Source organism: Chanodichthys erythropterus, chromosome 21 (assembly GCF_024489055.1).
Source record: "Chanodichthys erythropterus isolate Z2021 chromosome 21, ASM2448905v1, whole genome shotgun sequence".
NCBI classification, from domain to species: domain Eukaryota; kingdom Metazoa; phylum Chordata; class Actinopteri; order Cypriniformes; family Xenocyprididae; genus Chanodichthys; species Chanodichthys erythropterus.
In genome coordinates, this window is record NC_090241.1 from 40,973,774 (window position 1) to 40,986,034 (window position 12,261).

General features: G+C 40.1%; 1 protein-coding gene across 1 annotated transcript in view; it reads left to right on the forward strand.

Moving 5' to 3' along the window:
• Window positions 1–12,017, forward strand: part of si:dkey-237i9.1 (SEC14-like protein 1) — a 281,973-nt gene extending 269,956 nt beyond the window's left edge. Inside the window, exons 16-17 of the transcript XR_010893428.1 lie at window positions 10,680–10,861; window positions 11,276–12,017. The gene's annotated coding sequence lies outside the window, so the exon portion shown is untranslated. The remainder of the gene's footprint in view (window positions 1–10,679; window positions 10,862–11,275) is intronic.
• Window positions 12,018–12,261: the final 244 nt, after the last annotated feature.

The window sequence follows — 12,261 nt, forward strand, 5'->3', positions numbered from 1 at the left end:
CCACATCCTCTTGTACCACTGTTTGAAGAATTTATCTTCCAGAATCTGGCAGTAAGTTTTGGAAGATCATTTAGTCCATCTCTGCAAGATGGACATTTCAGGATAAGAGATGGACTAAAAGTGAACTCCCACACCTTACTGCCAGATTCTGGAAGATAAATTCTTCAAACAGTGGTGAAACACCTTTCACAGTGATAATAGGAAAATTAATGGACAGAGATTGTTTTGGCTTTACAGCAGCTCTAAGAAAAAGTTATCGAGCTAAAGTAGGTTTTTGATTGAATCGCTTCCGTTGTAAAAACTGTAAATTATTAACTTATTAACCACTTAAATTACACTTTTTTTTAACTGAAAACAGAAGACTTTTAATGTGTTCTTACCGTTCATTTAAGTGTTTAGTTTGTGTGTTTGAATGTGTATGTACACAGACGCTTAGTCTTTTTTACAAAGTGACATTGCCAAATTACTTGTTTGGTTCGCATAATACAGAAAAAATTGTCGTTTCCATGGATCCATGCGAACTAGAATCATTTTTTGATAACTAACATTACATAGTTTAACCATACATATTTTGATCCAGTGTCCCGTCGTCGCCGGCAGTGAAGCATGTCAAAACCCAATAGAAAGCCATAAAACTTTAATGCACACATGAACGTCAACTGTCAGCTGTTCATCACACAGCTGCTAGCCATGTAAAGACGCTCGGCTCATTATTGTCACGTCTGGGATTGGGATACTTTTACACTTGTGCTGTGATTACACTACTTTTGGGATGGTTTTGTTGCGCAGACCTGGCAACCTTCCTCTCCAAAACCCCACCCCTTTCATGCACTTCGAAGTGCGTAGCCCCTGAATTGAGACAAAAAAAAATGCCTTGGGTTCATTTTTTTTTGGTTTGATGCGCCACGTTAAAAACTGGCAGACCAATGAGAGTGGCGCTTTTGTTCACGTGTCTGGAGCTGCTGAAGTTACAGTAAAACAGGACTTGGTTGCGCTCAAGCACAAAACGGTCTTGCCAAACACACATTGATACCAAGACGCAAAGAGGAAGTAAGTAGACGAGGAAGACCCCTACAAACTATCACTGCGTCTCAAACAGCTCCCTGGCTTCCTAGGTCGTGAATCAGTGTACCGTGTAAATGAATGTGGCCGACATCAGTGCCCTGACTAGGGAACTAGGGAGCTGATTGAGACGCACGCTACGGGTGCTCTGCCACTTCTTGGCCACACCAATAGATGTGTATTATTTCTGTATTTCTACTGTTTGTTTGTTTGTTTTCTTTTACATTCAAGAAATATAGTTGAGAATGTCTATTTCATAAATGTTTATTTGCACTACCGTTTCTGACTACCATATCTATCATATGTCATATATATGCCATTTAATATCTGCATTTTTTATTTTCTTTAACTTTAATATCATAAATATGTTTATTTGCACTACCGTTAAGCACAAAGCACCACATACTGTCAGGGAGTGAATTTGCACGTTCACTCTGCACAGCACCAGTACAGTCCCGGTCTGTACAGCCTTTTACAGTGATAACTGGTAAATAATTTTGGCTGCATAGCAGCCAAAGTAAATTCAGTATTGATTCATTCCATTGTAAAAAAAAAAATAAAAATCAATAATTATTAATTTAATTAATTTATCTATATATCAGCACTACAGAAAATAGTCATGTCATTGTCCAGCTCAGTTCAGTTTGCATACAATTGGGTCCAATGCAAGCAGATCAAAAACATTGTTGAATATCAAGTGTCAAGTGACCCCAACTAAGCAAGCCAAAGGCGACAGCAGCAAGGAACTCAAACTCCAAAAGGTGACATCAGGTGACAAATAGGTGATAACAATTGGAGAAAAAAAACCTTGGGAGAAACTATGCTCAGTTGAGAGGCCAGTTCTGGCCATCAGCGAACAGTGCTTTTAGTCAAGATTTAAACTGACAGAGTGTGTCTGTGCCCCCTAACAATGCTAGAAAGACTGTTTTTTGATATTCTAGGTATTGTCAACTGGCGAGAATCATGTAATAAAGGGCAGAATTCCTTGTATGTGCAATTACAAAGTAATTACAGTATTTTACACCTCACAATGAATATCGGTCAAAGACAGATATTTGACTTGACATTTGATATTCAACGGTATTCTTGACATTTATTCAACAGTGCTTTGATCCGCCTGTATTGACACTATTCTTGAAAATCTACTGTGCAGCCAAAATTATGTACCAGTTATCAATGTTAAGATGCTTTGACAAAATCTGCATTGTAAAAAGTGCTATATAAATAAAGGTGACTTGACTTGACTATTAGGGCCCAAGCCACTTAGGGCCCTTTTGTTTTTCTAAGGATAATTTTTTTTTCCGTCATCCGGGGCTTTTTGGTGGCCTTAACATGCTCTTGAAAATTGGCACACACATATTGGAATCTGCGGCCATTAGGACATCCCAAAGGATGGGATCCGGGCATGGCAGGGGGGCTCGACAGCTCCCCCTTGAATGGTGTCCGAAAACTTGGTCCGTATATCAAACACGCTTGCATGGTACAATATTTGCCCCCTAAACTGATTTCCCAGTGATTTTTTTTTTTACCTTTATGAATAACTTTATAAATAAATAATGTTTTAAATAAAAAATGTTCAATAGAGAAAAATGCAATGATGGTAAAACTAAGTAAAACCTTTAAAAATTAAAACTAAAACCACCAGTAGGTGGCAGCAAGTCACTGTTTATTATGAGTGAGTCATCAAGCCATTCATTCAGTAACGAAGCAAATGGCTGTGAATGAATCATTGAATCATTGACTCACAATTCGTTCAAAGCTGCAGAATTGTTCAGGAAACACATACATGTGTTTTAGTTCTGCTTTGGTTTTCGTTAGAGCTAATTTGCTTATTTCATTGCAAAATAAAGTAAATACTGACAGTACTGTAAGTGTAGGCTATGTTTTATTTTTTTGACCTGTTGTAATAATGTCACGTTTGCAGTCGTGGATATTTGGGTACAATTGCATTCTTGCTCGTTATCATCATTAAATACAAGAATTCACACAAGGTATGTTTTTGTATCGGAGAAAGTTTGAGTCTTAAATTGAAATTAATCGACTACCTGTGTCTATTTGTTCTTCATTCGAGTAAATGCTAAATCCCCACTTTAAAAAAGGTGCATTGTCGAGAACGACAGTAATTTAACGCGATTTAAGGCAGCAGACTGCAATCTATGTATGCTGCTTCTGTGGATACAGTCACTTTTGACTGCAAATGATGAAGTAATAAGATTAAATGTACTGGATTTACGGCATTTTGGCAATTAGAAATACATGCTCAATTTTAATATTATTTTAAGGTAGAATTAAATGAATTATTCAGCATTTTGTTCGCATCCCCCTATTGTCACCTCACGAACCCCAAGGGGTACGCGTACCCCAGTTTGGGAACCACTGGTCTAAGTTATGTGCCAGCTCAACAGGAAGTCAGCTATTATGGGTTGTTTGAAAAATGCATGCTCTGGAATTTGATATACTCCTCCTAGGCGATTAATCCGATCACCACCAAACTCGGTCAGCATGAAGTCAAGACATTGAGGACGTAAAAGCGGATTTTAATATCTCAAACGGTTTGGCCGTGGCGAGGCAACAAAATTATGGTGAAAAAAGTGAAACAGGAAATGTGTTATAACCTCTGCATACATTGGTTGATTTTTATGAAACTTCAGCTGTGTGTTTGTTGTAGGAGGCTGATCACATGGATGTGACTATTGTGAGTCAAAGTTACAGCGCCACCAACTGGCAGCATGAAGTGTGTTACTTTCAAAATGCTTTAAGATCACCCTCTAATTTTTACCCAATTTGTTTCAAACTTCATTAGAATAATGTCAAGACATAACGATTGTAGAAAGATTTGTTATATTTTTCAAACACTGTTGCGATAGCAACAGATCAAACTTCAGTATTTGTTTTGGATGGGTTTGAGACACTCCTCCCCACCTGTTTGTACGGTTTTGCCCATGTCTACATCTGACATCTCTGACGTATGAATCGAGTTTCATGCAATTTGAAGCATGCTAAGCATCTCAAAAGCATCAAAAATGAAAATTAAAGTTTGATGCATTGCCATGGCAACAGTGTTTGAGATCACGATTCTTTCACAGGTCTATGTCTGCTGTGTATTGACATTACAATGATGAAGTTTGAAACAAAACGGTTAAAAAAAGAGGGTGATCTCAAAGCATTTTGAAAATGACACACTTCCTGCTGCCAATTGGTGGCACTATAACTTTGACTCACAATAGTCCCATCCATGTGATCAGCATCCTATAACGAACACACAGGTGAAGTTTCATAAAAAGCAATGTATGCAGACGTTATTACACATTTCCTGTTTCCCTTATCTTGCCATAAATTGGTTGCCTCGCCACGGCCAAACCGTTTGAGATATCAAAAATCCGCTCGCAATTTAGCATCCTCTTTGTCTTGACTACAAGCTGACCATAACTGACTTCCTGTTCTTCCCAAAACTATTTATAGCAGATTATCATTAGCTGTTAAAAATATTTTACGTTCAGATTAATTTATTAAAAGTCTTTCATTAACTAAATTAAACTAATTATATAAAACTATATAGTTCAGTGAACTACAAATGAACTGGTTCTTTGCCTTAATTTTGTTATACAAATTTATAGAAGAGAAGGCCTAAGACATTTCCTATCCTATAATGCAGAAAAAGGACATAGCGATGAAGGGGTTAAACCTGCAAGACTGTAACACACACAAACACACACACACAGAGACTGTTCCCTTTCAAGGGAACTCACGCTGCGTAGTTGCTATGGGAAAGCCTCTGCGTGATTGCATTGTGAAGCACTTATGAAATCAGTCCAATGAGGTGACGGAACATCATAGGCGGTTGACGTCACTGACCAGGAACTATAAAGTCTACCCGAAAACACTCTCATTCAGCTTCTGTGCCTTCAAGCGCTACATGTGAAATTGGTGGTCCTATTTATTGTTGTCCGTCTTCCATTTATTTATTTTGGTGAGTGAAATTTATATTATATTTACATCATACAGTAATGTGCTGGGTATGAGAAGGCACGGTTATAGGGAAGAGACGCTTGCGAGCCATCTTTCCCCTCAGTCTGTATCATCCCTTAAATCACGAACTCCACACGCTGACAACAGAGCGTTGCTTCCCGTACTTCCCCTTCAAGGAGCTGGGAGGCGGGGCAACACGCTCGCGGCGAAGTCCTCGAAGGGCAAGACGGATCCGAGGACCGTCATTGCTGCTAAGAGCTTTGTCGAAACCGAAGCCAGACAGCGTTCACCTTATTATATGGTGCCTGTCTGCCTTTCGGTGCCCCCACAGGGCATTGTGCTGGCTGCACAAAACACATCGGGGCCCAGCCTCAAGGGGATGGTTCCCTGAGTAGTTTTTCCCTCCAAAGTCAGACGGCGCTCACCTCATTATATGGTGCCCGTCTGCCTTTTGGTGCCCTCAGGGCGGTGCTCTGCCAACCCCGCTGCAACGTCGGGGCACAGTGATTCCCCGCGAGTCACCTGAGGGTGGCTCTCTGAGGCAGCCAAGCCAGTTGTTCCCTGCTGGTGCATCGATTCAGGGCATTGTGCTGTCTGCCCAAAACACACCAGGAACCAGTCTCGAGAGGCTGGTTCCCTAAAAAAAACAACAACTGAGGGTGGTCCCCTCCGGAGTCAAGTGGCATTCACCTCTCTCAATGGTGCCCATCTGTCTTCGGTGCCCTCAGGGGGGCGCTCTGCCAACCCCGCCGCAATGCCGGGGCGCAGTGGTTCCCCGCGTGTCATTTGAGGGTGGCCCGCGCCCTCTAGCACAGCCAAGCCAGTTGTTCCCTGCCGGGGTTCTGCTCCAGGGCATTGTGCTGGCTGCCCATATTTTACCAGAGGCCAGCCTCAAGAGGCTGGTACCCTTAGTAGATTTTCTGACAGAGTTAAGTCTGTAAGATTATATCTACAGTGGGTCCTGCACACAATAGAAAATGGGTATGCAGTTCAGCGCCGGATCAGATTCAGGCTCTGGTGATGGCACAAGAGGTAGAGAGTCTTCTGTGAAAGGAGGCTATAAAAAGGGTTCTTCCTCCCAGCAGCAATCCAAATTATGTTCATTTTCATAGAGCGGGCCAATATCGTGTCGATTATTTAAAATCAATCGAGAGAAGCTTATATCGTTATCGTGATAAATTATGATTAATCATGCAGCCCTAATTTAATTTAATTTGACTTGACATTTGATATTCAACAGTATCCTTGACATTTATTCAACAGTGCTTTTGATCTGCCTGCACTGACATTATTCTTTAAAAGGAAAAATTATATGCCAATTATCAATGTAAAGCTGCTTTGACACAATCTGCATTGTAAAAAGCGCTATATAAAAAAGAAAGAAAGAAAGAAAAAGAAAGAAAGAAAGAAAGGGAGTCAGGGTTTCACAGCCACTATTTCATTGTGCCAAGAAAAGATGGGGGATTGTGTCCGATTTTAGATCTGCATCAGATAATCAAACAGTAGCAAAGCTCAAGATTGAAATGCTGACAATAATATATATCGTGTCACAAATCAGGTCCGAGGACTGGTTTGTCACGATGGATCTAAAAGATACATACTTCCATGTATCAATCCTCTCGCAACACAGGAAGTTCCTAAGGTTTGCTTTCAGGGACGAAGCATTCCAATATCGGGTTCTTCCCTTCGGCCTAGCTCTGTCACCCCGCACCTTCACTAAATGTGTAGACGCGGCTCTGATGCCCTTGTGTATGCAGGGCATCCACATTTAAACTTTAAACTTGGCCTGTTGAACATGAGACCACTGCAGTGGTGGCATTTCCCCCGATTGTGCTGCTCCTGGGAGTTCTGGAGAGAGTATGCCAGGACGGGACCGTCTGCTATTAGTAGCCCCATTCTGGCCAGCCCGAGTATGGTTCTCGGACCTGGTATACCTTCTCGACGGGTCTCCAATGGAGATTCCGATCAGAAGGGACCTTCTCTCTCAGGCAGGCGGTCTGATACTGCACCCCCACCCAGAGTTATGGAAGCTGTGGGCGTGGCCTCTGAGGGGGCACAGCTCATAGATTACGGTCTCTCAACCGAGGTTGTTGAGACCATTCTCCAATCCAGAGCTCCCTCCAGGAGGAAACTCTACTCCTTGAAGTGGAGGTTTTTTACTTCTTGGTGTGAAAATCACCAGTGGGATCCTGTTAACTGTCCGGTTAGCGCAGTACTGGAGTTCCTGCAGCAGGAAAGATTTTCTTTATGGTTATCCCCCTCCACACTAAAGGTGTACGTGGTGGCCTTAGCTGCTTACCACGCTCCTTTCAGTGGAGTATCTCTGGAGAGACACCTGCTTATATCTCGTTTCCTTCGTGGCACTTTGAGGCTTAGACCTGCAGTTTGCACGAGAGTACCGGCTTGGGATTTGGCTGTTGTATTACAAAGCCTTTCTTTGGCCCCCTTCGAGCCCATCGAAGAGGTGCCAGAAAAGTTTTTTTAACACTTAAAACAGTGTTTCTCCTCACTATTTCGTCTCTCAAGAGAATTGGAGGTATCTCCATCGTGCCTCGAATTTGTGCCTGGAAATGTTAAGGCTTTTCTTCATCCCAGACCAGGACACATTCCTATGATCCTCACTAATGCTGTGAGACCTATTGTGCTGCAGGCCTTCTGTCCTCCTCCGTTTACGTCATCGGACCAGGAAAAACTAAATCTGCTGTGCCCAGTTAGAGCACTGGATGCTTATGTCCACATGCCATGTGGAGAAATCTGATCAACTATTTATATGTTTTGGAGCACCTAGAAGAGGTCTCCCAGCGTCCAAGCAGAGAATGAGCAAGTGGGTGGTCAAGGCCATCTCACTCGCTTATGAGTCATCTGGACAGCCTTCACCATTGGCTGTAAGGGCTCACTCGACTAGGAGTATGGCTGTCTCCAAGGCTTTAATCTCAGGGGTTTCCCTATCTGACATTTGTGATGCGGCAGGATGGTCATCACTGCATACCTATGTGAGGTTTTGAGTTAGACCTCGGCTCCACTCCAGGGGGCAGGTGTTACTGTGAGGTGTGTGCCTCAGCTTCACACGAACGGTCACTTGCTCATATGGCGACTTTGGGATTGTCGTTCCCATAGCGACTACGCAGCATGAGTTCCCTTTAAAGGGAACGTCTCGATTATGTATATAACCTTAGTTCCCGAATTGGGAACGAGTCACTGCGTCGCCCTGCCATACTCCCGGCGTGCCTGTAAGCGCCTTGCTTCAGGATTCAGAAGCTGAATGAGAGTGTTTTTGGGTAGGCTTTATAGTGCCTGGTCAGTGACGTCACCCACCTATGACGGGGTTCCGTCACCCCATTGGACTGATTTCATAAGTGCTTCACGACGCAATCATGCACAGGTGTTCCCATACCGACTATGCAGCGTCTCGTTCCCTATTCAGGGAACTAACGTTAAATACATAATCGAGACGTTTTATCAGTACCCACTGAATATAATTATACATTTAAACAGTGTTTAAAAACAAAGTTTTGTAAAAAACTATTATGTAGGTATTTGCTGCCCTTTAGTGCTTAATATATTTGACATATGAATATTATTTGACTTATTTTAACCAAAGAACAATTATCTGCCTAATTTTAACTTACACATACTTATTGAAATGAAAAATTTAATTTGAACAACCCATAATAACTCACTTCCTGTTGAGGTGACGTATAACTTAGAGCATGAAAGTTGTTAGGCCTGAAGAGGTATATGTGTACCGAGTTTCATACAAATACTTGCAAGCGTGTTTGATATATGGACCAAGTTTTTAGACACCTTTCAAGGGGGCGCTGTCGAGACCCCCTGCCATGCCCGGATACCAGCTTCTGCCCGGCCCTGATGGCCGACGATTCTGATGTGTGTGCAAAGTTTCGAGAGTTTTTGAGCATGATAAGGGCCCCAAAAATGCCAGAATTGGATGACCAGTAATTTCTTACTACTAAATTCAGAAAGAGATTCTAATTTTTGGACCAAAAACTTCTTCACATAATAACCTAGAATACTGTCTAACACTTGATTTGCTGCTCTGTTAAGTCTTCATCTTAAGGAATCTGGGTGTGCTCTTTGACAGAGGTGGGTAGTAACAAAGTACATTTACTTCGTTACATTTACTTGAGTAGTTTTTGGAAAATTTGTACTTTTTAGAGTAGATTTAAATGTGGGTACTTTAACTTGAGTACATTTGTAATGGAACATCTGTACTTTTACTTCACTACGTTGGGCGTCGTTCCTCTTGTTACTTTATTTTAATGCAATACTTTACATGTTAAGAAATGCGTCGTTTATTCCAAGCACGCTGTCTCTTTTTTTCAAGAACGATGCCCCATTCACAAATGAATAAATCTTTTGAGTCGATTCTGTTCTGTTCAAAGACTTGACCAAACAAGCTGGCAAAACTGTCCATATTGGTTCGCGAATCAGTTTGAATGATTTGTTCAGTTCCCTGCATGCACTGAATCGTCTGAAATGGTTTCTCATTCTCACTCGGAACATCGAATTAAGTAGCAGTGGACCTACAGTCAATTAAAAGCAAATCTGCAAATGCATCCCATTGTTTGCCACTGATGAAGATCTTTATTAGTTGAACTGCATATGCTGTTCAACTAAAAAAAAAAAAAAAAAAAAAAAAACAGGAGACAATGATTGTACACAAAAATAAAAAGGCACTCTCTCCCTACATTTCCCAAGTAACCAAAAACTATTTAACAGAGATAAATGATACAATACCTTCTAGTTACCCACACAAGGATAGACTGGTAAGCAAGCTAAGGAACCGTTGCTGACACATCGCAAATAAGTATACCTAACTCACACACCTAACTCAAAGATATAAGCACTTGTTCTCACTCAGCATACACAGGCACAGACAGTGGCTGCATCTGAAACGGCCTACTCAATGAGTAGGTGTTTAATTTCAATAAGTATGTACTTAACAAGCACTAAAAGAGTAGGTACTTAATAGCCAAATCTCGTTGAGTATGAATGCAATCTGGACATAATCCGCCATGTTGACGTTATCATGTGACCTACGACATTATCACAAGCGCAGCAACTTAAAAGATATGAGTGACAGGTTTAATTCATCTATCTGTAAATATCTTGATATTGATTAAACTTGCATTTTGTGGTCTTTTTTATTAATTACAACTAATATATTTTGGGTTCATTTAAAGTTTATTAAAAGTTTATTTTTTGTTACAAAAACCTGAATTTTGTGGAATATGTTGTTAATTTCTTTATTTTAATTGCAAAAATGTTCATCCACAAGCAAAAGTGGCATAAATCTCCTTTACGTTTTCCTCTTTTTCTTGTTGAATTAGCTCTAGTTTCATCCCTCAGGCTTATAAATAATAAACAAACAAATAAATAAAATACTTTATGGATTGATGATGTATTCAAAATATTTAACCTCTAAATATTTAACGTCATCATGCTTTGTCTGTGTCTTATTTATAATCTCAAACTATGATATACTCTAACTATGATACACTATGTATACTACATCAAACTATGATGTAACCCAGATTTGTTTTTGTTTTGTTTTTTGTTTTGGTCATTATTATTGTTCATTGTTAAAGATGCAACCATGGTATTTTCCCTGACCTTCCCTGTCATTATAGGTCCTGCAATAAAAATAAAGATCTAAGTGACGGGTGCACTAACACCTCACAGCACTAGTAACTCCACAACCCTACCTAGTGCGGTTTTCCTCAGTGTTAGCAATGTCTGCACAAAGATGATGTCGGACAGCTGCTCGAAGATCTCGTCTTCTCCCCTTTGGTTGATTTCATACTCAAAAAATGTAAGTATAAACTACTTAAAAATTAAGATTACTCCAGAATTACCCCAGTGGCCTTTGCTAGCCAACCCCAACACTTGCACACAATAATATTTATAAATGCTGACCAGTACTTATTTATATTACTTTTTGTTTTACTTTAGTAAAACAAGCAAAATGTAATGTTCTGTCATATGACATAACTATGCATGAATACACAGTAGACAAATTAATACATTTCAATTTACAGTCAAGCAATGTATTAATGCATGAAGTAATAAAATATATACATTTACTGATAATAATAGCATAATTAATAAAAAAGTGAAATAATTAATAAAAGTAACAATGACAATAAATAAATGCATATACAAGTCAACAAGACATGAAACAAAGCTTTATTCAAACTTGTTGTTCTAACAATCATGTATTTCCAAGCAGTGAACCCCACATCCTACTGCCATCTCAACACAGCTGTGCCAATTCTGCAGCTTTATTTTGATGAAGCAGCTGACCACCATGAACACCTTCGCCTGTCTTTGCCATCCATCATGTCCCTTGTTGCTGCTCTTCTCAATGGAGACATTGTTGATCCAGAGGATGAGGAAGACCATGCTGATGGACCCCTGAACCCCTCAACCTTGAAGCAAGAGTGGGAGAAGATGTGCGGGACAATCTGGCTGCCACTGTGTCTGCTCCAAACATTTGTGTGCTCTGCATGAGCATGACTAACTGTAAAACAATTAAGCAGATGTAAGGCTGTGAACATTTTACAATTCATGTCAGCATTCTGTTTCTTGCCATATTTCATTTCATATTTTTACAATTACATGATCATTTCTGTTGTAGCTTCATAAGTTTTGTGGTGTAGTGGGCTAAACCACTGAACTGGTAAGCAGAAGGTTGCTGGTTCGATCTCTGCAGTGTCACCACCATTGTGTCCTTGATCAAGACACTTTACTCCAGGTTGCTCCAGTGGGATCGTCCCTGTAATAAGAGCACTATAAGTCACTTTGGATAACAGCATCTGCCAAATGTAAATCCTTTTTTGTTAGTGTTTAGGGCATGCTCAATAAAGCTGCTCATTTCTTAAAGTTTTATTTTTTCAAGGTACTACTGTGATATAAATGCATACATACTGTTTTATGGTGCTAAATTTCATACACCTTCTACCTTATTTTAATTATTCTCAGGTTTGGTAAAGCAAGTTGAATCTGTTCTAATAAGTATTTTAAATCTCATACTTTCAAAATAGGTCCGTGGTCTGTTCAGCTCAGTTTAGAAATCAGACACTTTTTCGGCAGGCTAGCTTCTTGGTTATAAGTAATATAGTTTTTTTAATTATAGATTAAGTAGTTTACATACAAAATACTAAAAGAAATTAAGTAAAATAAAATTACAGTCAAAACTTAGTTTACAAGCGT